At 39.6% G+C, this 26,724-nt stretch overlaps 1 long non-coding RNA gene across 1 annotated transcript in view; it reads right to left on the bottom strand.

The window, feature by feature from the left end:
* Nucleotides 1–1,796: 1,796 nt before the first annotated feature.
* The window catches only part of LOC144589098 (uncharacterized), a 35,952-nt gene continuing 11,024 nt past the window's right edge, over nt 1,797–26,724 (bottom strand). Inside the window, exon 2 of the long non-coding RNA XR_013545004.1 lies at nt 1,797–6,753. This is a non-coding gene — a long non-coding RNA (uncharacterized LOC144589098). The remainder of the gene's footprint in view (nt 6,754–26,724) is intronic.

Raw genomic sequence — 26,724 nt, 5'->3', positions numbered from 1 at the left:
CTAGTTATGGTTTGTCAACTTCATTTTGCCTATTAGACATAATTCTGCCAAACACCTTCATTTGTTAACTCAAGAACAGGAAACTCACTTTCATGACAGACTCAGAATTAGGGTTGCTACCATTTTTAACCCTGGTGAAGCTACTGTGCTTTTAGCAGCTGCATGGATTTTTGTAAAGGAGAAGGCTGGAAGAATTCTTGGAAAATCTGATGCTAGACATCTGTACGGGGCTCACATACTATCCTTCTGAAAAGTATGATAGGAATTTGAAAATGAAACTCTGTGTGAACTGTCAATGAGTTCTATTGACTATTTAATGGCCTCCCATCCCTATAATTCAGCAGAATCTTCCAGGCTGAATTATGGGATTGAAAGCCCTATAGCAACGTAATATACAACAGCCATAGCAGTCACATTCAGTTTCCTGGTGTGGTCTCAGTCTTTTTCCTGCATATACACTTCATGGCCTATGCCCATGATCGAGTCTGTTCCTTGTGTAGAAGGAGCTCTCTGTTCAGTTCTGGGTATGTCCAACTTTAAAAGTGCAGAGTGACAGAAATGACAAAGATTTTGTCTGAGACAGTCTTGCAACCTCCATTTGTTTTCAGCTTCAGCCACCCCATCTGCTCCAGTCACCATAGGCTCTAGTCAGGAATGCTGGCCCCGAGAATTATTAAGTGCGATAGGGGTGACAATCTGGCTTCAGGAAAACCCACTTTATATATCCGCTGGTGGAAGTAGGATATGAAGAGACATTCTCTTCAGTGTCAAAAACATGAAGGAGAGACGACAAGAGGCAGCTCAATCCAGACATTTTAGGCTCTGAAGTAATGAAGGAAAGGAGCTGTTTTCTATTCGGCAATAGGAGAGAAAATTGCTCGATCCCAGGTTTGTAACTCTCAACTTGTTGAAAGACATTTTTCTCTCTGCCAGCACTCAGGGAGAATCTATTTCATTCCCTGTCCCAAACTTTAATGATCTTGTTAAGTTGCCAAGCACATTTCTCCCATTGACTTCCTCAAGGGGGAAACAGTCAGGCTCTTCAGACACACAGCGATTCACAGTATGGGGCCCGGTATACAATGTTTTACTTTGCTGGCTCAGGGAAGGGGTGAACACATTATGCATATCTGTATTGAATTCTTGGCCTCTGTATAAGCCACTCTTGTGCGAGCATACTCCACAATAAGAGACGGGGGACAGAGAGGAAGAATTTGGTTACTAGTTGTAATACATGTTCGGTTCCCTTTTGCTACAACACCTGTTAATAACAGAGAAAAGGTTTTGCTCTTGAGAACAGTGATACATTCAGGGTGGCAGGTATGTTTGTTTATGAGGTGTAGCCCTTAGTTTGTGTGACATTGTTCCACAAGTGTTACGTCTCTCTTTATTGGCTGTGAAAGCTAAGTCAGTAGTAATATTTTCACAGCATTATGATTAATCCACCGGAAACCACCACTGAGATTTTCCAGTGCTGAACACTTGATGCCATAAGGGGTTCAGCCAGACTGAGCATGCTGGAAAGAGTGCTATTGGACTCTGGATTTATAAATATATCTTTGTCTTAAAATAAAATCTAAACATTTCAGCCAAAAATATTGATTCACACTTGATCACAGGAAACTTCCTATCAATATTTTTTCTAATTCATCATGTAAACAGCATAGTCACACCCAATCATGGTAGATGTGGATGGTGAATATTCTTTTGCATTTACTTTGTTTTGGGGTGCCTCTTTCATTGTCAAAACGCACCATTTCTTTTGGATCATATAGTTTCATTTCCCCCTATTCGTGTTTTCTGGCGCTAGTCTGAAAAAGACCTAAACATCTATAAAACTATTTTTAAAAACCCCCAAAATAATTAGGGGCAAGGCAACAAAGAATTAGCTTACTGAGAATGAAGGCAACAATACATGAGAAAGAAAAATCATTGGAAGAATAGCAAGACAGAAATGCCCCCAAATTGTGTCCAACCAAGAACAACACTATGCATACAACTCAGTGGGGCACTGACACAGCCACAAAGTCCAGTAGAAACTACAAACCCCTGTAGGAGCAAATAAAACAGTCCCAACCCCGCATCAAAACACACACTTTTAATATAATAAATACACAGTAAAATAACAGTTTTGCAAATCGGTCAAACAAGGAAAGCACCCTGTTCATATAGGGGGGGAATTAGCAAAACACAATGCACAGACAGACAGAGAGCCCCTTCCCCCAAACGAAGAAAAGCAAGCAAGCAAATAAAGGCAAAAAACACAATCAATGCCTCACCCAAAATCATTAGCGCATGAAGGGATTTTTATGCCCTTTACATATCTCTGGATGTCTTCTCTTCTTTGAGTCCAGCAGGTAGCAGAAAATATAATTCACATTGTGTGTGTCCCCAGGCCCTCCATGGGCAAGAGGACATCAAGGAGCCTCCTTACAGATGTCAGCACAGCACAGGAAAGCAGTTTAGGTGGAAACCTTATGTCTTTTATTGGAAGCTATTTGCAATTAGGCTCCTCTGCCAGTCTTGGCTTCCTCCAGTCTTTTCTGTCCTGGCAAGGTGGTTCCAGTTCACCTCCCAGTCTCCCACCAAGTACTTCATTGGGCAATTTGTGGTCACAGTTCATGTTGGTGCCGTCTCTTCATCAGTCTTGCCTGATATCCTGGCCCCCGACTGCTCCTTTTGCTGTGCTTGCAGGTTCCAACCCAGCTGGTGAAATCTCTTTAAGTGGTGCTATACACCTCATTGGATTACAACTAATCCAGGCCTTTTACACAGATTCAGACTTCCTACTGCCCCCACAAACATTCTGACTGGATGCTGACAGCAGCCTTCATGATACTATTGGATGAAAAATGTTCCTGGGATGGAAAATTTCCTGGGTGATTTGACAAAGGGTAAAAGCAGGTTTAAACAAAAGAGGGAAACATGAAAAATAAAAAACTTTTATGTACCTTGCTTTGGATAATTTACATTATTTGTGTTTAAGAGGCTTTTTTCAATATGCTATGAAAGAACATAAAAACAGATAAATGCCTCTTTCATATTTTTTCCTTTTGTCTAAACACAAAAGGCCTATCCATAATCATGGTTGTGCTCTTCCACAGGAGTTAAGTATTCCTGCTAAAAATAGGCTGCAATGTTTTGACAGTTGCACTGTTACCTTTGTTGCTTAACTGGACCAACCAATGCTCTAGATCAGTAATTCCCAACCATGGGTCTTCAGATGTTCATGGACTGAAACTCCAAGAAACCTTCACCATTAGCTGTCCTTACCAGGTTTTTTGGGAGTTGTAGTCCAGAAACATCTGGGGACCCATGGTTGGGAACAACTGCTCTGGACAATATTTCTCTTCTGTGAGCTACTAAAGCAGAATTGTCTGACTCATCTCTTCAAACACCAGTGATTTGTTTTGAAGACAAGACTTTGGAGAGTAAGTGCATGTGAAACATTGTTTCCCAGCTCCAGTGAGGACTCTTGTAAATTGCAGAAGGTAATAAATTTAACATAGGTCCCATCCTATTACTTGTTCCAGAATGTAGTCCTGGTTTTGAAGTTTCAGGATTGGGATGTGGCCTGAATTATGAAATATGAGTGTTCCCAATATGTTGTATACAAGACATTTTAAATGTTAAATATATAATCAACTATGGCACATACTTGTTGCAAGTAACATCTAGAACGTTTCCAAAAATGTGTGTGGACCATTTGTCTGTATAGTTTTATGTGGAATTCTCCTGGTTTTGAATACAGTAGATCCTGCATATTTGTAGGGGATCAGTTCCAAGCCTCCCCCTCCATGCTGAAAAACATGGATTATAGTGAACATTATTTTAATAGTGAATGTTATACCTAACATGGTCTCTGGCTAGTGGCCAGTTCTGGTAACTTCATCTTTACAAATAAATATTGGGTTCCAGATGGGCAGTATAAAAACAAACAAACAAACAAACAAACAAACAAACAAATAAACAAATAAACAAATAAACAAATAAATAATATTTCTAGGATTTTTCTTTCAATATGTTTAACATTTTCAGACTGTGGATAAGTGAGTTAGCAGGTACTGAGTCCATTACTGTACTGATGTTACACTGGACTTTTTTTTTTTTTTTGGAAAATTCTGATGCTGACTGTCAGAGCCAATGCACAATAAATCAAAGGACACACATCATAATCTTCCTTCCTTCCGTCCACAAAATCACTAACTTTCTAGTATCCACACTAAAAGTACAATTGTATACATGTCTACACAAAAGTAAATTATGTTGAGCTCAGTGGTGATTTATATCTAGACAAGTGATTAGAACATGCATGTGCATGCAAAATGGATGAGTTCAGAGATGATGAATCATACAAACCAATCTAGGTATCAGTGACCTACAGGGGTTGTCCACTGTAGTACCTGAAGTGGACCTGGATTCTTTCATTGTACCTGTTTGGCCCAGATTCTTCATTAAATTCTATATTTTTGCTTATTCTGCCTCACCTTATGTGTTCCCGGCCTGGTAATAAATTTGATTTGCAGGCCCCTTCTTTTCATTTCTGAAAGAATTTCTAATTTGTATAAAAATAGAAATGTTTTTATACTTTTAGTTATAATATCTACTTGTAGTTGTAATAGCAGCAGCAGCTGCTCCTGCCACAAAAGTGAGTTCAACCTATCTCTGGTTATAGCTAAGCACCACATCATTTTCTTCCTTACAATGACTTCACCATGTCCTGTTTTCAGAATTAGGATCTTCAAGTATACACAAAGCCAATTTTCCCTTTTGCTAAGGTCAATAAGAATTGGGTTCACTGGAGCATGGACCATGATCAAAAGTTTGAATGAAGAATCCAAATTCATTTTGCCATTAAGTTTGGGGTATCTTTCTTAAAAGACTCTATGCACTGACTAATAGGAGTTATACCCATTTCTGAAATAAACAAAAATATTCTGAATAAGATGTATAAAAACATACCAGAAGTAAAAAGAATCAAACTGTACTTGGTGAAGTGTTCTACCACTGTTTTAATGTTTACTGAATTAAAAAAAAAACTGCTATCTAATCTAAGTATCAACAATTTGCTGCAGAATTCCCATCTGGTCTGTAGAGTGTAGGTCCCTGCATTCACTTCCTTCTTTCTCATTTTGTTTTTGCACTTAAACTGTTGACCTTCTTCCATCAACCATTTGCTATGTCCAGCTTTTCTTTTTTTTAATTGCAAAAAAAACCCCCTATAACCTCACTGTTTTCTTATTTCTTGAAACTGAGATCATGGCTGCTACCTAATAAATCCTCCTGCTCAGTGCCAGTATAGTGTGGCCATGTGGTGACTATGAAAATGTTAGTCCAAACATATAAAAGATAAAAATGTACAGACCTTTCAACAAGGGGGTGGGGAGCTTTAACTTGATACTATTTTCTGATGGCATTCAATCCAAAAGTGGATTCAAACAATAAGCACTTATGTCACACCTTTGTTAAACCATATTTGGATGGCTATACATGGGACCCATTCATAGAAAGCCTGCAATGATCAACACACTGCCAGAAACCATGGTTTTGAGAACAGGAGATCTCTAATAATATCTATCTATCTATCTATCTATCTATCTATCTATCTATCTATCTATCTATCTATCTATCTATCTATCTATCTATCTATCTATCTATCTATCTATCTATCTATCTATCTATTGGGAAGTTTTAAGTAATCAGTCAAGTTTGTATCACCAGCTGTTAAACTGAGAGGATTTAGGAAATATTAATGCTTTGTCATGCAGTTAATAATAATGCTGTGTTATGCAGTTACTCTTGATCATGACTGAAGATGTTTCACCAATGCTATCTGCTAAGGTTGAGACTACACCGGAGAACTGAATCAGAGCAGTTCAGTGTCACTGGAGCTTGTTTCACAGGCTGTTGTATACCTCTGTTCACATCAGAGGATCACAGGGAGACTGTGGATTGTTTCAAGGCCCCTCAATCTGATGTGGTTTGCCCTGTGCCACAGCCCCCTTCCTTTGATCCCACTCTCTGCCAATCCCTGCCTCTCCTTTTATAAATCATTGCAAAGCCAGTGAATTGTTTAAAGTATTGCACAGCATTAGGGAGCTTTTCAAAGTTCTCAGTAACATACAAACACATACACACGTACTGCAGAAACAGTGATGGGCTGTAGTTCATCAGAGTTGTTTCTATTTCACATCAGTTTTTTTGTCCATGTAGAGGTGATCTAGTGTTGAATTTTTTTTATTAATGTAGCAATAAGGTAATCTAGCATTAAACGTGATTGTTTTTGAAATAAAAAAATTAAAATATTTTGGGGTGACTGGAGAGAAAGAACATGGAAGTGGGTATTTCAGTTCCCCAAATGTCATACCCTGCTTAGCACATCACCAGAAAGCCACCCACCTTCTTGCTTCCTACCCCTGCAGTTCTTTTGATGAAAGAAGCAGCTGATCACATGTGGGGCATTTAAATTGTTACAGCCTGAAAAAAGTAAAAGGCCCCCAGTGGGAGGGGAACCCCCCCACTTCTCCACATCAGCAGCAAAAGGGCCAGACTTGCATCATGTGACCATTTTTTTTAAAAAGCAAATTCATCCATTTTACACCCCCAGCAAATCCGTCAGTATTTGACCATGTAGTTGCAGCTGAAGTCTTGTCTTGCTGCTGTGTCTCACCGCTGCCATCTGCATTGCGTTTTTGCTTTATCTTGCTCTTTCTACTCTTTCTGTCCTGTGTTAACTCTCCTTCTTGACATTATCTGAAATAAAGCAGAATAAATATCACGTTGAAAAACAAAAAGCTAGTTCTCCATTTGGAGCAGTCGCCATGTTGTAAGGCTTAAAGCCACTATGCTAAGTCTTCTTTCTTCTGTGAATATATCACAAGTATCAGTTGCGCATGGAGCCAACAAGAAAGGAGCAAAGCATGACAGATTGGGGCCATGTTGATTTAACTGTGGAACTGTGCAGGACTCTACCCTGTAAACTAAGCCAATAATCTAAACTTGCTTAAAATCTCTCTAGCCAGGCTGAGTGATAGAGTTAGATCACTGTGCACCTGACAGCTATCATTTTCATTGTAGTAGAACTTTTACCATCACCTCCACACAGGCCTCACAACTCTGAGTAGGTGATCAAAGTAGATCCCAAAAGTGAAGTCTGTCCTGCTCTTGGGTCCCGACTTTGGAAAGCATCAGTCACCATGAAGGTGCCTTCAAGTAGTCCCCAACCCCATGTATTGAGAAAATTCCTGCAAAAACCTGGCCATTGTGACAAGAACTTTTCAAGCTTTATATCTTTCTCTTATCAATTCTAGGTATTTTTCCTTAAAAGAAAGACAGGGGGAAGCCAAGGGAACTCATGGAAAAGGAATGAGTAATGACAACCAGTTACTTTTCAAACAGGAATGAAAGAATAACAGGAACAAATTATTTTTTTTTACAAACTCTTTCAAAGTGCTGAACAAGACATAAGAGGAACCCCATAAATGGCCTCTGTTCTTCATGTGACTGATATATTAGAATTACTACATTAGAACTGCTTTAAACAAGTCAGCTCTCTAAACATTTTCTAGGTACAGAGAAATATTAACTACAATGATAATCAAATGCTAAAAGTTGCCAAAGTTAGAGGATATTCCTTCTCCACTGCAGATTTTAGAAATGATGAAGGGGCAGCAAATTCTTGTGACAGGTGTTCTTTCTTTCTTTCTTTCTTTCTTTCTTTCTTTCTTTCTTTCTTTCTTTCTTTCTTTCTTTCTTTCTTTCTTTCTTTCTTTCTTTCTTTAATTTTTAAATTTTATTTTATTAAACAAACATCCAATCTAGGCAACATAAACCTAAAGTACAATTACATACACATAAAACACCAGTGCCACCTTTACCCGCAGGGCTGGTATTAACAATATATATTTTTTAAAAATTCATTCAGTCCATTTTCTCTCCAAAACTTCATTGTTCCTTCCCTTGGCGTATGCCTCTTCCCTCTCCAAAATACATATTCTAAGAATACACTCCATGTTTTCTTAAAATCATTATTTTTGATAGGCCTCTTCTTATTTTCAAATCACATGTCAATTTATCATTAATTGCCATATCCCATAATTCTCTACACCATTCGTCTAAATTAAATTGGTTATCATTTTTCCAGTTTCTCGCAAAGATTAACCTTGCTGCTGTAACCATTATTACAATTAAATCCCTATTTTCTTTCAACATTTGATCTTTCTTAACCATGTTCAATAAAGCCATTGATGAGGACATTTGAATACAGTTGTGCCTCGCTTAGCGATGTTAATTGGTGCAGCAAAAATCGTCGCTAACCGAAAACATTGCTAAGTGGTTTTTAAAAGCCCATAGGAAACCCCTTCAATGCGTTCCTATGGGCAAAAAACTTACCTTTAAGTAAAAATCCTCCATATAGCAACCATTTTCGCTGCCCAGTATGCGAGGAATCCATGCGGGCGGCCATGTTTTTTACCCGGTGTCCATTTTGGAACCGCCAATCAGCTGTTGGGAAAACATCGCTATGTGAAAATCGGTAAGCGAAACAGCTTACCGATCATTGCAAAGCGATTTTTCCCATTTAAAACATCGCAATGCGATCGCTTTTGCGATCACAAAAACCAAATAGCTATGTGATTTCGTTGTTAACTGGGGTGCTCGTTAAGCGAGGCACCACTGTATTTAATCCAGCTATTTCCCTTATTTCTTTAAAAATTTGCATCCATTATTTCTTACTTACTTCACATAAGCACCACATATGTAAATATGTCCCCTTCACTCTTTTTTTGCACCTCCAACATAGTGGTGATACATTTTTTTTTATTATATTCATTTTTACCAGTGTTAAATACCATTTCCATATTACCTTACAACAATTTTCCTTTATCCTTACAGATATGTTCTTCATAATTCTTTGGTCCCACATTTTATCCCATTCTTCTCCTAATGCTTCTTTATCCAAATCATGTTGCCACTGTGCTTTTAATCCTTATGTATCCTGTTCGGCATGCATTAATAATTTATATATTTGACTTACAGTTCCCTTTCTTTCTGTCTTTTCATCTAATTTCAATCTTTTTTTCAATGATCTCTTCAAATTTTGTCATTTTCTCTCTCTCTCTCTCTCTCTTTCTTTTACTTCTAGAGATGGACAGAGTTGTTTAGGGAACCAATCCACATTCTGTGCAAGAAAAACCAAAACAAATTAGGCTCCGAGTCTTCTGGTTCTGAGGAGTGTGTGCTGCAGGGACACATTTTGTCTCTTTAGTTTGTTGCCAACTTAAAATTTAAATAAAAACAATTTTTACAAAAACTATCTTGAGCCAATACAATCCTCCCAACATCAGTGTTATCGTAATTTCTGGTTACTTCTTTTGAAAATACTCAGGAAAGTCCCAGATGGATAACATTCTAATGACAGGCATTAAGAAAATAGAAAGAGAATATTGATTGAATTTATGCTTCTAAGAAATGCCTGTTTCTGGAAGTCCCCCCAACATGCCAATGTTCTTTATATGCTGGGTTATAAATCTTATACCCAGGATGCAAATGAATTTTGGGGGATTTGTAGTGCAAGGTACGTGGAGGGAAAATGACAAAGACAGCTTTATTTTACACCAACCAGAGTCCTATCGGTATTTGCATAAGATTTCTTTACTTTGCTGTAGTTATTTGTAACCAACCAATGAGGTGTGGGGGACCTGTTGGTCACATATCTTGTCACACGCCTTACTGCGCAACTGAATGTGCTCTAGCACTCCTCGGTTAGCCACAGTTAGCCATGTCATGTTATGCAAATCTCACTTAAGCCCCAATTGGATTTTAGCCATTCTCTCTAAGGTTTTGGATCTGGAGGGACAGTTCAATGTGTTGGGTAGCTGAATGCAGAGGTCAAGAGTTTAATTCCCAATTCTGCTTCCTAGGAGAAAACCCATTTTGTGCAGTCTTAGGAAACCTCCAAAATCCCACAGTATCTCCGGAAGAATGAAATTGTAAATGACTTTTGAGTACTGTATCCCAAGAAACCCTGGAAAGGGTCACCATAACTTAGAATTGATTTGAAAGCACATAATTGTTATTAACTTTGAACCAACTTGGAAGCATATAATTGTTTTTAAGCATGTTTAGGGAGCAGTATCAGAAGTGGCCGTGAGATTTAAGTGAGCAGAAAAAAGCAAGGAATATTCCCTTGTATCATCTGATTTGCTGGTGATGAGGACCAAATTGTAAATATTGCAAAAGTAAGTGATAACTGGTGGTTCACAACACAAATAATGCACTGAATTCTTTTTTTGAAAGTAATGTCCCAAGCTGTTTATTAGCCAATAAAATAGAGCCTCTTTCATGTTGTGCTTAGCGGGATGATTCATGTTATCAGTTCTGCTGCCTGTGATGCTCACTACATGATCATTGGACAGTCGTTGCATGAAGGTAAAGTGAGAAAAGACCACACAGATTCCCTTAATCTCCTTCAAAAAATTATAATAAATGTAAAAAAAAGTCAATCGCATACAGGGCATTGGTACTAATTATTCAAATGTCATTGAAGGAAGACACTTCATGCTTTTGAACAATATTTTTTTTCCTGTCTCAATAATATTCAAATTGAATTGGGGAGCTACAACTTTTGAGAAAATGTGTCACTGTCTGTAATTTGATTATATATTTCTCGGCTATAAAATGCACCACTGAGATTATTTTTCTCTTGCATGCTCAAACTGATCTCCTGCTACATACAACAAAGGGACCAATCTTGTCTCCATCTAGTAACCCTGTCTAAAATCCTGAATTTGCAACCAAAGCTTGGCAATAAATGTTCAGGACCACATACAATGGGAAACCACCCACGTGTGCGGTGACATTTATTATACATAGGAGAATATGCAACCCTTGCTTGAACCCAGCCGAATAGTAACAAAGACTCTGTGCAATAATTTGAGTTGAGTTTCTCTGGTATCAGTCCACAGAGAGATAAAATCGAAGCCAGGAAAACATCTCTTGCATAAAATCTGAGTAATATTGCAGTTCATATCCCTCTTTACCTCTGTCAAGGTCTTCCTGCAAGAAGATAAGTGTAGAGAAGCGTATGTGCACATGCATTTGTGTTTTGTACACAGATTGCGAATAAAAGCCGACATATGTGAAATAGGACTCTCTTTTGATTCTTAATAATAATTCTTGAACTTGATCTTTGAACTTGATTTTTTACAGTCCTGTACAAGCAGCAAAAAAACAAAAACAAAAAAAACCCCAGCTGTTTGGATGAGTTTAGCTTGTCAGATCACACATTTTTGCAAATTTGGATTAGACCTGAAAGATCACAAGCACATGGAGGTCTCTTCCTTATTTCATTGTGACAGCTTATACGAATTAAGCAAAAGTTCAGCAACCGATTTGTGAGAGATACACCAGTCAATGAAACTGCAGGACACACGTTTCCTGCATAAATATTGTCAGTTGTAGTTTGCCTGCTTTCAGTCCGAATACTTCTCAGAGAGAACCCACAATATCCAAGAGAAAGAAAACTCTGTCCCTTATGTTTGCTCCTCCATTTGGTCAGAAGGATGTATATTTTCCTGTCCCCATATATAATGTCCAATTAGAATGGGTGGGAGTGGATGTCATTTTCTACCAGTGCTTCCCAACCTTGGGTCCCTAGATATTCTTGGACTACAACTCCCAGAAATCATGGCCAGCACAGCTATTGGTGAAGGCTTCTGGGAATTTTAGTCCAAGAATGTTTGGTTGCGCAAGGTTGGCAACCAGTGGTTTAGACTGAGGGTTAATGTAGGGGAGGGTAACTGCACATCCAAAGAAGGTAAGGCCAGCAGCAAAAGGGGTAACACTAGAACAAAAATGGGGAGTGTGTATTAAAAATAAATGAAAGAAAGAGTTAAATTATTTTTCCTTCCTTCATTTTGCTGTTTATTTCATCTTTTCTTTTTCTTTATTTCTGTATTCATTTGTTTTTCATTTTATTCTGCATTTGTAATTATTTTCTTATTTATTTGACATTTCCATCTCCCTTCCCATTCACTTTCTTCACTTATGTCTGAACACATCAGCTGGAGCAGCACCTTTACAGCCAACTTCCTGAATCCTGTCCACTGTGTTCAGTGGCAGAATTACATTTTTTGGGGCCCTGAAGCTTGAACTGTTATGGGAGCCCCTTCACAATCAGCAACAAGGTCTGGGTAACTACTCTTACCTTCTTCAAAAGAGTTGTTCCACGAGATATTACCATTTTTTTTTAAAAAAATTAACCACTACATCTCAGATTTTGTTTAAAATTGCTGTATTGGATTACTCACACGTCAAAGTCACTGGTGTGAATAAAAATTTCCTATGTCTCATAGTTTTGAAGTTATGGGAGGATTACAATTGGGCAAATGTTTAATATATATATAAAGCATCACAGAATGATGAAATAAAACATTAAATAAAATCAGTCAAATTGAGCCATGAGACTATTGTTGAAGGCTTTGAAAGGAAAAAAAAAACACACACCTAGGTCTACTTTTTGAGTAGTAGTACCTTCTCAGAAAGTAATTCTGAGTTTTATAATAAATAAGCCAAATAGGCTAAACTAGGTTATGTTCAAGCTAGCCTATACTAGGTTAGATTGAGTTAGGCAAGGCTAGGCCAATGAAACTCATAAACTAATGTAATCTAACACAATGTTACCATTATCTGAACATTTTTCATATTAAACAACTCTAATTAAACACAAATTCATCCCTTTATTACTTTTTCATAAATACTTCTAATATAGAAGTAGCCTACCTTCCATTCACCTCTTTATAAAAACAATAGGCTTAGGCTACTCTGACACCATTTCACCTTTATTACTTACCTTGCTTTTCTAGATATAACATTTAGTTTTTAGTAGGGGTAATTAAAATATTGTATACTTATGAAGACTTTATTGGGAAAAAATTGTCTAGATTGCTATCATTCATGTTAGCATTGCGATTGCTATTTCAGTTATGGCTAGCCTACATGATACTTTAATAACATTTTGGTTTTTTATTTTACCGTGTTTCCCCGAAATTAAGACAGGGCCTTATATTAATTTTTGCTCCAAAAATGAAGTAGGGCTTATTTTCAGGGGATGTTTTATTTTTTACATGTCCAACAATCTACATTTATTCAAATACACTCATATTATCTTCTGGTTACTGCACAACGGTGGAGGGCAGGGTTTCACTTAACTATGGCTTATTTTGGGGTAGGGCTTATGAGCATCCTGAAAAAACATACTAGGGTTTATTTTCAGGTTAGGTCTTATTTTCGGGGAAACAGAGTAACTATTTTTTTAAATTACATGATATTATTAAGATTATTAAATTTTAAAAACACATCCTCATATAGTAGACTCCAAATTTTTAAGTAATGTAGACTAAAGTCACTTCTGAGGTCCCTTTGAGATTAGGTGCCCTGAAAATTAAAGCAAAGCAAAAAAGCAAAACGTGCTGCTTATATACCGCCCCATAGTGCTTCAAGCACTCTCTGGGCGGTTTACAAGTTAATTATGCAGGCTACACATTGCCCCCCCCCCAGCAAGCTGGGTACTCATTTTACCAGCCTCGGAAGGATAGAAGGCTGAGTCAACCTTGAGCCAGCTACCTGGGATTTAACCCCAGGTTGTGAGCACAGTTTTGGCTGCAGTACAGCAGTTTAACCACTGCACCACGAGGTTCATTAGTTTCATAGTAGATGCACCCCTGACTGTATCATACCAGTAAAGGACTGGTTCTATAGCCCTTATGAAATACTAAAAAGGGCCAGGCTTCATAGCCTCCAAAAGAGATCACATGTTCTCCCTAGATTTCTAGGTGTCTTTTTTGAAGGCTTGCTGGGGAAATATAAAGAAAGACATGGCAATTTTATCCTTAAGTTAGAGAATGTTACAGGAGTGACAGAGGCTGAAATCCAGCAGTAAATTGCAACTGGAGTAGGTCCTTTGAATCAGTGCAACTTATGGAGGAGGTGACTCATCAAATCCCCACTGATTCAATGGTCTGACTTCAGTTGTGACTGACTACTGAATTTCAGCCAGGGTTTTCTCGAACCCCAGTTATGTATGTATGTATGTATGTATGTATGTATGTATGTATGTATGTATGTATGTATGTATGTATGTATGTATGTATGTATGTATGTATGTATGTATGTATGTATGTATGTATGTAAACTCTACCTTTTACCTTAAAAGGACTCAAGGAGACTTACATCATTAGAGAGAATTAGAGATACAGTGGTGCCTAGCTTGACGAGGATAATCCGTTCCATTGAAATCGCTGTTAAGCGAAATCCTTGTCAAGCGAAATTAAAAAACCCATTGAAATGCATTGAAAACCAGTTCAATGCATTCCAATGGGCTAAATACCTCAGCGTCCAGCGAAGATCCTCCATAGGGTGGCCATTTTCCGGTGCCTGTAAAGTGAGGAATCCATCCTAAAGCACAGTAGGGAGCCATTTTGCACAGCAGGTGGCCATTTTAGAGCTGCCAATCAGCTGTTTTAAAATCGTCGTCTGGTGAAAAATCAGTTCCTGAAGCAGGGAACCGATCATAGTTAAGCGATTTTTTCCCCCATAGGAACATCGTTTTGTGATCGCAATAGCAATCGCAAAAACTTCATTGTAAAGCAGTTTCATCATTTAATGAGGTAATCATTAAGTGAGGCACCACTGTATTCAGAGGCATTCTGTGGCAGCTGTTTTGCCTGTGGAAGAAGAAAGGAAGGGAGGAAATTTTTAGTGACCATGCGGACAGCAACACCAAGGGTTGTTATGTTCTGAGGGATTAAAGAAGATGGTGGAAATTGCAGCAATAGAAAGAATGGCAGTTTTGGCCCAGTGCTGGGCAAGGTATAAACTGGGTAAGGTATAAACTGAGGGCCACATACAACCCTTGGCTTTTTCTTTCAAAAGCCTTCATAAGTCCCTGTAAACCATCCTCCCCAAGTGGGAAAGGAAAATGGAAAAGAAAGAAAGAAAAAGGAAAAAGGAAAAGAAAAGAAAAGAAAAGAAAAGAAAAGAAAAGAAAAGAAAAGAAAGGAAAGGAGAGGAAACCTATCTGGAAGGAGAAAAATCTCACTCTCCCCTCCTGGAAGCCTAATGGATTTGCAATTTTGCTGTCAAACACAAAACAGCAAGTCCCTAAATTGCTGAAACCTCTAAAACACTTCAAACAAAAATTGGAAGTGGGCAGTTTTGATAACCTAACTACACATCCCAGTTTGGGTGGTGGTGTTGCCTGTGTTTTCTGTGGCTTGTTGTGGCTCCTGGGAGTGAGAAATTGGCTGTTGACCCCTCAGAACTTGCTTTGGTTCCATTCTAACTAGAGGGCATGTAGTATACTGGAAGTATGACAGTATTTGGTGGGAATGGCTCCTTTGCTTACTGCTGCAGCTGTAACTCTTTGGCAAATTTTCTCTCATCAAATACTTTACCAGATAAAATTGTATAACTGTATGTGAACTACTTGGTGTCCTTCAAGGGGTCAGGGGCATTGAAAACCTCTTTAGGCAGTGATATCTCAAGTGTCATGTGAATGTGGATGTGGATTTATTGGATTTATCCCACGAGTCAGCCTCTCCCCCCTTTGTGTCTCAGTGGACTTGACCCAACTTCCTGTCCTGGCTGTCTTTTGATTAGGGACCAATGAGCATAGATCCAGGCAGGAGTAGGTATGAATACCCGGGGGGGGTGTTTCCACATTTTTGGGGTGGAAAGTGTGCTCAGAGTTGGGGCCTCAGCCATCACACTTGCCTTCAGGGTCCTTTGATAAGCTAAGAATACCTGGGACTAGGGATCCTGCTGCAGCAAGTGGGTATGGGATTAGGACGTTCATATGGTGACTACACACGCAATTGGGGTCCTTGCCAATGTGGAGTTCAGGGTTGAGACCATTAGTAAGGTACATTCATGCATGGTTGCAGACTTCGCTGTTGTAGGGACACCTTAATACCAGATCCCAGTGTTGGCAGTCTCCTGCAAGCCTGTCTCTGGGGCTTCAGTGGTGGTGGGATTCCTCACTGGGAAGCTAAAGGGGGTTGGGCTTATCCTCCTCCTGTCACAACTTGTATGACAGGATGTCCTTATCCACCACAAGTCTGTTAGGTCCATGTTGTGTGAACGAAGTAAGGGTTGTGGAGTGCCCCTGCCCAGACGGAGGAAAGCATAGACTCCCTGGTGTTTGATTCCACCACTGGTGGGGTCTTTGAAATGCCAGGTTGGTTTGCTAGCTAAGGGGGAGGCACTGTGCCCACGTGCCTTCCTTCTCTTCCCACATAGTCTCTTATTTCTGCTCCAGCCTTCTTGTCTTCACCTCCTATTGGCAAACTTCATGCCTTTTCCTCCTCTTTTGTTGTCTCCTCTCACTCGCTTGGCATCCTTCCATTTATATCCCTCCTTCGCTTCCACTGTCTCTGGCATAAATTCCAGGTGCTGTTTCAGGTCAGAGCAAGACACGGAGACTTAAGGCACCCCATCAAATAAAAAAAATGCAGCTAACAAAACGTTTAAAGGAATGAAAATATTGAAGAGAATGGGGCAGTCATAGACCAGTAAGGAGATGGGAACATCCATCCATCCATCCATCCATCCATCCATCCATCCATCCATCCATCCATCCATCCATCCATCCATCCATCCATCCATCCATCCATCCATCCATCCATCCATCCATCCATCCATAACTGGGGTTCTATGCGTTCTGAAATGGGGTGGGTGGGAAGGATGCAAATCTCATTGGAGGGCATTTCACATGGATGGGACCTCCAGTGAAGAGGCCCCATCTCTAGTGCCTGCCAGCTAAATAGTTTTTACCACCATATACATGAGTTACATAGGCAGGTTCCCATTGCTTCAAATAAAATCATAGGATTGTAGGGCTTAAAAGAACTCCAAGAGTGATTGCGTTAATCCTCTCTGATGCACGGGGACATCTAATCTATGTTTGGAAACCACAAATAAAGGCTATTCAGATTAAGAACTTCCAAGGCAGCCTGTCCCACTTTGGAACAGTTCTCGCTAATATTTAGGTGCAATCTCTTTTTTCTTGTCAGCTGAATTCAAAGCATATGGGGCCAAGATATTTAGGGCTTTTAATGGTATCAGCGGTACATCCTATTAGTTTCAGAAACTCAGCACACAACTGTTACAAAAGTGTTGTTGCATGGCCGGATTGCCTTCTCTGCGTGGGCGACTGGGTAGAGGTCTACAGAACAAGATGATTATTTGTGCTTTGCTTCTTCAGCTAGAAGAAGTTCACTAGTCATTCCACACTTATGTACCCAAAAGGGGGAAGGGGCCCTAGACCTTCTTTCCAAAGTTCTAAATGTCGGACATGGAAGGGGAGTGTTGAGACTCAGGCAATGAGACACTTCTTCTCTGAGATAATCTGGCTTTGTGACATGTTCTTTAGCCAAAGAAGGAGTGGTTAGAGAACTAATTGGGCTTCAGTCCAATAGGTTTCCTTTGTTACCATACTAGGAATAGCAGCCTCTCCCCACCCCCACTGTTCCCTGTCTCAGCCAGCTAACAAATGACTGCAGTATACTGTGTGTTAAATGATAAAAATAAATAAATAAGTAAATAAGCTCTATTTCCTGCTTTTCAATGTTCATTTCTAACACCCAGTTTGTACTCTTAACAGATTGTAACACTAGCTTTAGAAACCATCTGGAGGTCACTTTAGAGCTGATTTAATGAAGTATGAAACTACCTAAAATGCACTTATGAGTAATCCTATTCACTTATAAACAATCCCACTTCTTCCTCTGTTCATTTCTTTAAAGTAGAAGGCCATACAGTGTCTGCAAAATATCATTCATGAAATTTTCACTGTGTTATTCTAACATGTCAAAATTGAACAAAATGAAATAAAATGAAACATAACAGAAACTTAGTGTAATGTAATGATTTCTTGAGATAAACTCTGCAGGAAGGATAGGGATGGGCATACTGGGGGTAGTTCTGCTTTGTTCATCCAAGGGAACATCTAAAAACTTTGACACAGGGTGACTCTTTCACAGAATCATTATGAGTGACAATGCTAGGTCCCACAAGAAATTTACTACTGAAGAAATAAATATTATCATCCCACTGACCAAAATGCACAAGCAGGGTGTAGTGTTCCATATTTATTAGGTCCATGGTTCATGTTATATTATGTAATGGTTCATGCATATTAATGTTGCTGAGAGGTGGAGCTGAGAGAGATGCTATAAGAGGCAGAGTCAGAGAGTCAAGGGGTAGATTGAGTCAGTAGAGAAATGTAAGAGTCAGGCAGGAGAGAAAAGTCAGACAGAGTAATAGAGTGTGTGGTTTGGGAAATTCTGAGGTGTGATTAGCTATTGAAGATATTCATGAATCAATCTCTGTAATCAATAAACCAAAGTTTTATTTAAAGGAACATGAAGTGTGGACCTGAATCTTTCTGAAGTACTGGTGATTTAGAGATCGCCTGGTGGCAGCAGTGAAAAGAAGAGAGTGTTTACCTTTGGGTGCTCTGAGGCTTGAAGGTCAAGCAAGGGGCTTGAGGGTGGACGTCACACAGGGTTATCTGGAAATGAAACCAGGAAGGCAGCCAAAAGGATAAGAGTAAAGTAATGGGCAACTTCAGTTGTCTTTACACTGATGGATAAATGCACATTTCAGACATGATGAAGATGCAAAAATTTTTACATACCCTAGAGGATTGTGTCCTCAAAGAACTGGTCTTGGAACTGACTAAAACTGAGGTGAACCTGGATTTATTCCCAAATGGTATTCCCCAGTGCTTAGTGTAAGATGGCAGCAGCCAAATAATTGAAACAATGACCAAAATGTACGGTAATCAAACGTATATGTATGTGCGAAAGTGCCAAGAAACGTAGTCATGCTTGCCTTCAAAAGAGAAGCTTTTCTAAAATGAGGGAAGTAGTAAAAAATGAAAGTTGAAAGGAAATGTCAAAAAGATCTAATCTTCCAAAATGCTCAGAGGTTACTCAAAACCAGAGTAACAGAGGATCAACTGGAATGTATACCACAGGTCAGGAAAAGGACAAAGTCCAAGAGGTCACCAGCATGGTTAACAAGTAATGTCAGTGAAGCTATTAATGAAAGAGATAGAGGGAGGGAGGGAGCGTCTCAGAAGAAGGCAGTTTTGCCCAAATGGGGAGGATAAAAAGGGACACAAACTTGCTAGACAGAAAAGCAAGAAAACAATTAGGGATGCAAGAAAAATAAAAGGGGGCTTTCCAGGAATTTGTATTTATTGTGTTAAAGTGTAGAACAAGGAAAAATAGAAACAATTTTTCCAAATTAAATGAGAGAGGAGGACCAGGAAAAAATGGGCAGAAGAAGTCTCCTATGAGAAAACTTATAGTGTTTCGGGTGCTTTAACCTACGCCTCCCCACCCCAAAAGAGAGTGAAGATTAATGTAGTAGAGGTTTATAACAGTATATATGCTGTGGTGAAAGTGCATCGGGAGAAGTTTTTCTTCATCTCTCATCATCTGTAGGGTAGAAGATTCAGGACAGATGAAAAGATGTACCTCTCTGAACAGCTCATAGTTAAAATGTAGGTTTCACTTTCACAATATGTCTTGAAAGCTGTCAACCTGGACAGCTTTAAAACTGGATTAGATGAGTCTATGGGAACCAGTGGCTGCTATTCATGTGCGCAATATATTATCTCCACTATCAGAGGTTCTATGTTTCTGAAAACCAGTTGCTAGGAGACAAGAGCAGGAGGATATTAGTAGACTCATTTCCTTCTTGAGGGCTTCCCACCTGTTGGCTGCCGTGTGAACAGAATGCTGGACTAAATGAGCCTTTTGTTTGACTCAGTGTAGCTCTCCATATGTTCTTAGACTAATGTTAAAAAAAAGGTTTTACAGCAACACTTTCCTAACTGTACGCCTCTTTTTTATTTAATGATATAGACAATTGGAGAGTTTCTGTTATTCAATTACAAAATTTTAGACCAACACAAACTTGAACAACAGTACAGCCATAATTTCCACTGTAATGATATACAATATCATGCAAATCATTATGAAACTCACCCCTGAGTTTACACAGAGATACACAGGTAATAATCTGCAACCTCAGTATGTTATTTGCCCAAGGTTGCAAAATAAAATAAATATACAGATTTGGGGGCTTCCCACACACATCCTTATGTATGTGAGATGATATCCTGAAACGTTTATGACTACTTCACCTATTCTCAGTCCTGGCTTTAAACTCTGTAAACAGTATTTACATAGTAGTGATGAACAGTGTAATTCTTCCCCCAAGGCACCAACATCATATTGCAAACCTTCACATCCTCATATTATTTTATAGTGTTAGAAAGAGTCATTGCTAAATTCTTAGATCTAATATATGTTAAAGAAAGTGGTGGTTGTAGAAGCTACCAATCCAACAGTTTTATTTAATATAAACAGAAGATCCACTTGCAATGAAGATTAAATGGGCACATGTTGCTAGCCAAGTCCATAAAAAAAAAACAAGGCCAGTGTTTTGGCTTAGCTGTTTCTTGATGTCCATGCTGCCATGTTTTGGGTTCCTTCATTTTTCCTACTATGACTCCTTCTGCCAACTTTTCCTTGTGTATTGCCCATGCTTAATCAGCCCTAAAGGAAACAAGCCTTTTTTTCCCTTTCCTCTCACAAAATTTTCTCACCAACATGCAACCTATCGAAGGAGTTTCAGAGTGGAACAATGGGGGTCAGGATGTAGACTGCCTTTGAACTGTCCTGAATCTCCCCCCCCCCATTGAGCTTTATAAGATGAATGATGAATAAACTTTAAAAATAGACTCCAGAGCACAGCTAGTCAGTTGCCTTAGGAGTTGGACAATAGTAGGTACCAAAGCTGTACACACAAACTGAAGCTTAATTCAGGATGATTATACTACAATATTCTTTGCTGTATCTGATGACAGAAAGGATCAGTGTCTACTGATCAAAGTATGTTGAACGCATAGCTGTGCCCTTAAGCACTTCACTGCTGCTGTCCATCTCCAGCCCCTGCTTCCCTCTGCCTAATAGTATGATAGGGCCCATTCAGTTCTATGCATCTTTGAAGCAAGAGACATAGGTTGGGATATATTACTTGGAAACTCAAAAAAGAATACAAAATATACAAAAGTTTGTTTTGTTCAGAGTCCTGTTCCTGAGCAAACAAAGACCTGGATCACTATCTTGTAACATATATGTTCTCTTTTCAGGATGGTCTGAAAAATTAACATCAATCACAGAGAACGATCAATAAGGAGAGAGAAGATATTTTTTCCTATGGTATACTAAGAACATGTCTTGCTTTAAGCAAACCAGTTATACCTATAGAACAAACAAGGTGCCAATAATCTTTAATTTACTAAGGCTTTGAACACAAAGACTTGTTCAGTTGCAACCTTGTCCTTGCCACCAGAGATCTCCCTCATTTGAACATACTTCTTCAGAAACACATTTAGAATATTTCTGCCTCTGTCAAGTGGGAATCATAGGTTATGTCACAGGTAAAATCTCACAGAAATAATCACTATGTACCTGTGAATCCTGTATAGGTTGTCTGTCCACAGATAGAACTGTATATTTACAGCATTGCTGCTGCTTTTCTGCTGGTGTTTAGAGTATTTTAATAAAATACAGTATTTACCCAAGAAAAGCCATTGAATTTCTCATTAGCATTTTAACAGGGTTGTTTCTCAGCCACTTAACCAACTTCCCCTCCAAAACTTGCCATTCTTAGTTTATTAAAATCTAAATAACCCCCATCCTACTCGCTTTTCCAAGAACAAAACCATTAGCAAGTTTTCGTAACGAGAACTGTTTTTGTGTGCCTGTCATTACTTCTGATGATGTATGAAGCCATTGCAATGAACGTAAAATGCCAAAGGCAAGCAACGTCTCTGCTGGATCCTCTCCTATCCCATACCAGGACAACTACTCCAGTTCTCTATATCAGCTATATCAACCTATAGCCAAATATAACACTTCCTGATTGTGCAAAATTTTTCTAGTTGTTCTGTCATGTAGCCTTAGAGTACAGTATTTCACTTGCACAACTAAAATTGTTTTGGCTTCGGCTTGAAGGTTCTTACAGATTTCATATTTTTAACATATCAGTTGCAAGGCTACATCGGCCTTTGAGATTGTAGATGTTTTGAATGCTTCTTTATGTGTCTTTTCCAAAAGTGAACCAATATAGAAGATTTTTGAGATTTTGCTCCTCCCCCCACATCAAAGGAACACCACTCTGCAGAAATTTCCTCAAATATTCATCATTTTGAGGGAGGCGGTGGCAGCTTGCTCCTCCCTCGCATCACAGGGTAACACTTGTTCTCCCCCCCCGGGCAATACTAAGTACAGGGTACTGTGGAGCCAGCCTTGTGATACAGTTGCTGCTGCTACCACTTGTGTAGAAGCAGAAGCAAAACAAAACTGTTGGTCCCACCCTGAGAAACTATTGAACAGTTTATCCTGTCTCTATAAAAAATGGAATAAAATGGTTCTCAAAATTTCTCACTCAATAACTAAGGTAGAGAACTTTGAGAGGACACTTGTTGCACACAGGTATATTCAAAGGCCAGGTTCATTTACTTCCATAGGACTTATCTCATCTACATGTGTAGCGTGCGTACTTAGGAGCAAGTCATCTAGACAGTGATCCCCAACCTTGGGCCTCCAGATGTTCTTGGACTACAGCTCCCAGAAGCCTTCACTACCACCTCTGCTGACCAAGATTTCTGGGAGTTGAAGTCCAAGAACATCTGGAGGCCCAAGGTTGGGGACCACTGATCTAGGAACCATTTTTGTGCCATCTGTACTACCACACCCTGCTGTTACTGCTGTTGCTGAATTTTCTGCTGCAAGAGAGATGGTGGAAGCTCTTGGTACCTTTTTGGTGGAAAAGCAGGGTTTTTCTTTTCTTTTAAATATACATATACTGTAAATGAATCACAGATACCACAATTGTCCCATCTTATGCAGCTGTCATGGATCTTCAGAAGATAATGAAAGGAGAATTACACCCTTAATTTAAAGTGTCCATAAATAGAACTTGGGCATTGTTTTATTAATCTGGTTTGAATTCACTTGATGTCTTTATCCCATTGTTTCCTTTTTGCAGCAGTGAAATAAAATGTATTAACTACTCTGTGGTTCAGATATGACACTTCAGTGGATGGCATTATTAAATAATCTACTTGGCAGTGCAGAACAAGCATTTAATGATATTTAATAATGAGACATAATACACAGATGTGTCACTACATGTCTTATTTGTATGTTAGGTCCTTATAGCAAGAGTTTTCTGTTAATTAGAATTAGGAAAGCATATAAATATTTATCTCTCGAGATGTTCTCTAGCAGGTGAATTGGAATAGTGCAAGGCGTCACATGTAATCCTCTCATGGATATGTGGGACATCCATTCATAGAACTGCATTATAAGCATGGCTGTTAAGTCAGATCTGCGACTTAAAGGATATTAATCAAGAACAGTGTGAAGTATTTAATTAATTAATTAAGGGTGTCATCCTAACTAGCTACGGTAGTTGAGGTCTGACTAAGCTGATATGAAGTCAATGGTGCTGAATCTAAGCCCTTCCCAGCCTAGAGATGCTGGAAATTACTTAGAAATAACCTGACCCTGCCATGCTTCATAATGGCTGGAAGTCTGGGCCAAGAGAGGTTTGGATCAGCTTCACACCCCCTCATCCCCTTCTCTGGCTTTTTTTTTTTGTATGTGTGTGTGTTTTTTTTTTGGGGGGGGGGAATCTCTTCAGTGGACTGTTTACCCACAGCACAGCAGTTGTGCTGGCAGAGGCTTCTGACCATTCCAACCTGGTGCATCCTTGCACTAATATTTAGTGCTGAAAAATAGTTCAGTTGTTTTGAGAAAGATGGTTTCTGTCTGCAGAGCCAAAGGCTAGGAGTTTTGTTCTCACATGATGGCAATGTATCGTGGAATGGGAAGGAGATACAATGTTCTACTGCATTCAGCATTCCCAATTTTCTGTCTATTGCACAGGAGTCTCACTCCCTGTGTGCTTTTTGGGGTGGGGCTTCATTTGAAACAGGAAGTAAACAAACCAGCTGCCCATGCGCAGCCCCGATGGAGCTCTGGGTCAGTGTGTGCATGCACAGCGTAGAGGAAATGTTGACTGCATTGCAAACCCACTCTTATGCTCACCTTCAATCCAATATTCATGCTCTAAGCATCAAATAGGGATAATTCACACCAAGATATTGTTCAACAGAGATGGCAGATGTATTATTGGTTCAATTTCGCTTGCCTTTTTGAACTTTCTTAGTTTAATCTACTAGTTAAACTTGTAGATTTTGCTCTCTTGCTTGATTCTTGGATATTATTTTCATATTTACAAAAATGCCTTTAAAAGGTTAGCAGTTGTCTTACAGGCCATATGTCTTTGCTTAATTCAATTTTTCTAAAGATCTGAGTGGAGAATGAGCCCCAACCGAGTGACTACTGTCACATCACCAAACCTCAAAAGCTGTTGTGAGGCTAAAGATGAAGGTGTGGCTTAACCCAGCTTTGTGATTAGATCTCTGTAGGATGGAATGCCTTTCAGCAGCTTGGCCTGGTGTATCATATAGATTCCTTTCTGGACAAATCCAGTGGTACCTCGACTTACAAACTTAATCCGTATTGGAACAGTGTCCATAACTCAAAATGTTTGTAAGTCGGAGCACCATTTCCCATAGAAATGCATTGAAAACCGATTAATCCATTCTTCCCAAAGGAAAAAAATACCCCCAAAATAAAAAATAAAACACTGCAAGCCCCATAGGAACACACTGCGGCTGCAAAACAAAACAAAACCCAGGAGAGAAAGGGAGCCTCAAAGACTGGCCGAAGTGAACAGGCCAGGGCAAGAGACCTGGCTGGGAAGCGCTCACCTGCCTACCTGTCCATCTCTTCCTGCTCCTCCAGAGCTTCCCTCACTCCGGTCAGCAGCCACGGCTCCCCCCCGCTGCCCAGAGGAAAAAAATAACAAAAAAAAAAAAAAGAGAGAGAGAGAGAGAGAGAGAGAGAGAGAGAGAGAGAGAACAGCAAGCCCAGTCAGAAGGTGCTCCGTTGCTGAGGCTTCAAGAAAAAAACTCAAAAAACAAACAGACACTAGCGCCACCTCCGTTGCTGAGGTTTAAGAAGGAAGAAAACCTCCAAAAATACAGACACATACACACACACGCTTGCTCCGAAGCAGAGTACACAAACAAACCCACCCTGCAGACACACACACACACTCACTCCGAAGCAGAGCCATCAAACCCCACTCAGAACAGTTTTTAAAGGAGAAAACAGCAGCTTACTTCCCTGCAGACACACACACAGGCTCACTCCGAAGCAGGAGGCTCTCCCAAGCCTCCTACTGCGACACACCCTATAACTGCAGAGAGAGCTACAGCACAAAGAAGCAGCCTTGTCATCACCTACAGTTAGAAAGTTGAATTGCCGCCTTTTCCCCCTGCCTGTTTCTGTTCATAAGTGGAAGCTCCATTCACAACTCAAAGCAAAAAGTTGCAACCAGAGCTATTTGTAAGTCGAAATGTTTGTAAGTAGGGACGTTCGTAAGTCAAGGTACTGCTGTATAGAGGGACACTAGATATCTATTCCTTCTAGTTACCATGTTTCCCTCTGATAATGGGATTTCCCTAGAGATACATGCCTCAGCAACCAGAGTAAGCCTTGCATCCCTGCTTATTTAACTTATATGCAGAATACATCATGTGAAAGGCAGGACTAGAGGAATCCCAAACTGGAATTAAGATTGCCGGAAGAAATATCAACAACCTCAGATATGCAAATGATACAACTGTGATGGCAGAAAGTGAGGAGGACTTAAAGAACCTCTTAATGAGGGTGAAAGAGGAGAGCACAAAAAATGGTCTGAAGCTCAACATCAAAAAACTAAGATCATGGCCACTGGTCCCATCACCTCCTGGCAAATAGAAGGGAGGCAGTGACAGATTTTACCTTCTTGGGCTCCCTGATCACTGCAGATGGTGACAGCAGCCATGAAATTCAAAGACACCTACTTCTTGGGAGGAAAGTGATGACAAACCTAGACAGTATCTTAAAAAGCAGAGACATCACCTTGCCAACAAAGGTCCGCATAGTCAAAGCTATGGTTTTTCCAGTAGCGATATATGGAAGTAAGAGCTGGATCATAAAGAAGGCTGACCATCAAAGAATTAATGCTTTTGAATTGTGGTGCTGGAGGAGACCCTTGAGAATCACCTGGATTGCAAGGAGCAAAGCAAAGCGTGCTGCTTATATACCGCCCCACAGCGCTTCAAGCGCTCTCTGGGAGGTTTATAAGTTAATTATGCAGGCTAGAAGGCTGAGTCAACCTTGAGCCGGCTACTTGGGAGAACAAACCTATCCATTTTGAAGGAAATCAATCCTGAGTGCTCACTGGAGGGACAGATCCTGAAGCTGAGGCTCCAATACTTTGGCCATCTCATGAGAAGAGAAGACTCCCTGGAAAAGACCCTGATGTTGGGAAAGTGTGAAGGCAAGAGGAGAAGGGGACAGAGGATGAGATGGTTGGACAGTGTTATTGAAGCCACCAACATGAATTTGACCCAACTCTGGTAGGCAGTGGAAGACAGGAGGGCCTGGCATGCTCTGGTCCATGGGGTCATAAAGAGTTGGACACAACCACTCAACAACAACAATATAAAGAATAAATGAAGGCCAT

The sequence above is a fragment of the Pogona vitticeps genome, chromosome 4, assembly GCF_051106095.1.
Source record: "Pogona vitticeps strain Pit_001003342236 chromosome 4, PviZW2.1, whole genome shotgun sequence".
In the NCBI taxonomy this organism is placed as follows: Eukaryota; Metazoa; Chordata; class Lepidosauria; order Squamata; family Agamidae; genus Pogona; species Pogona vitticeps.
Note: the sequence above shows the minus strand (reverse complement) of the source record. Positions and strands in the feature narration are given on the sequence as shown.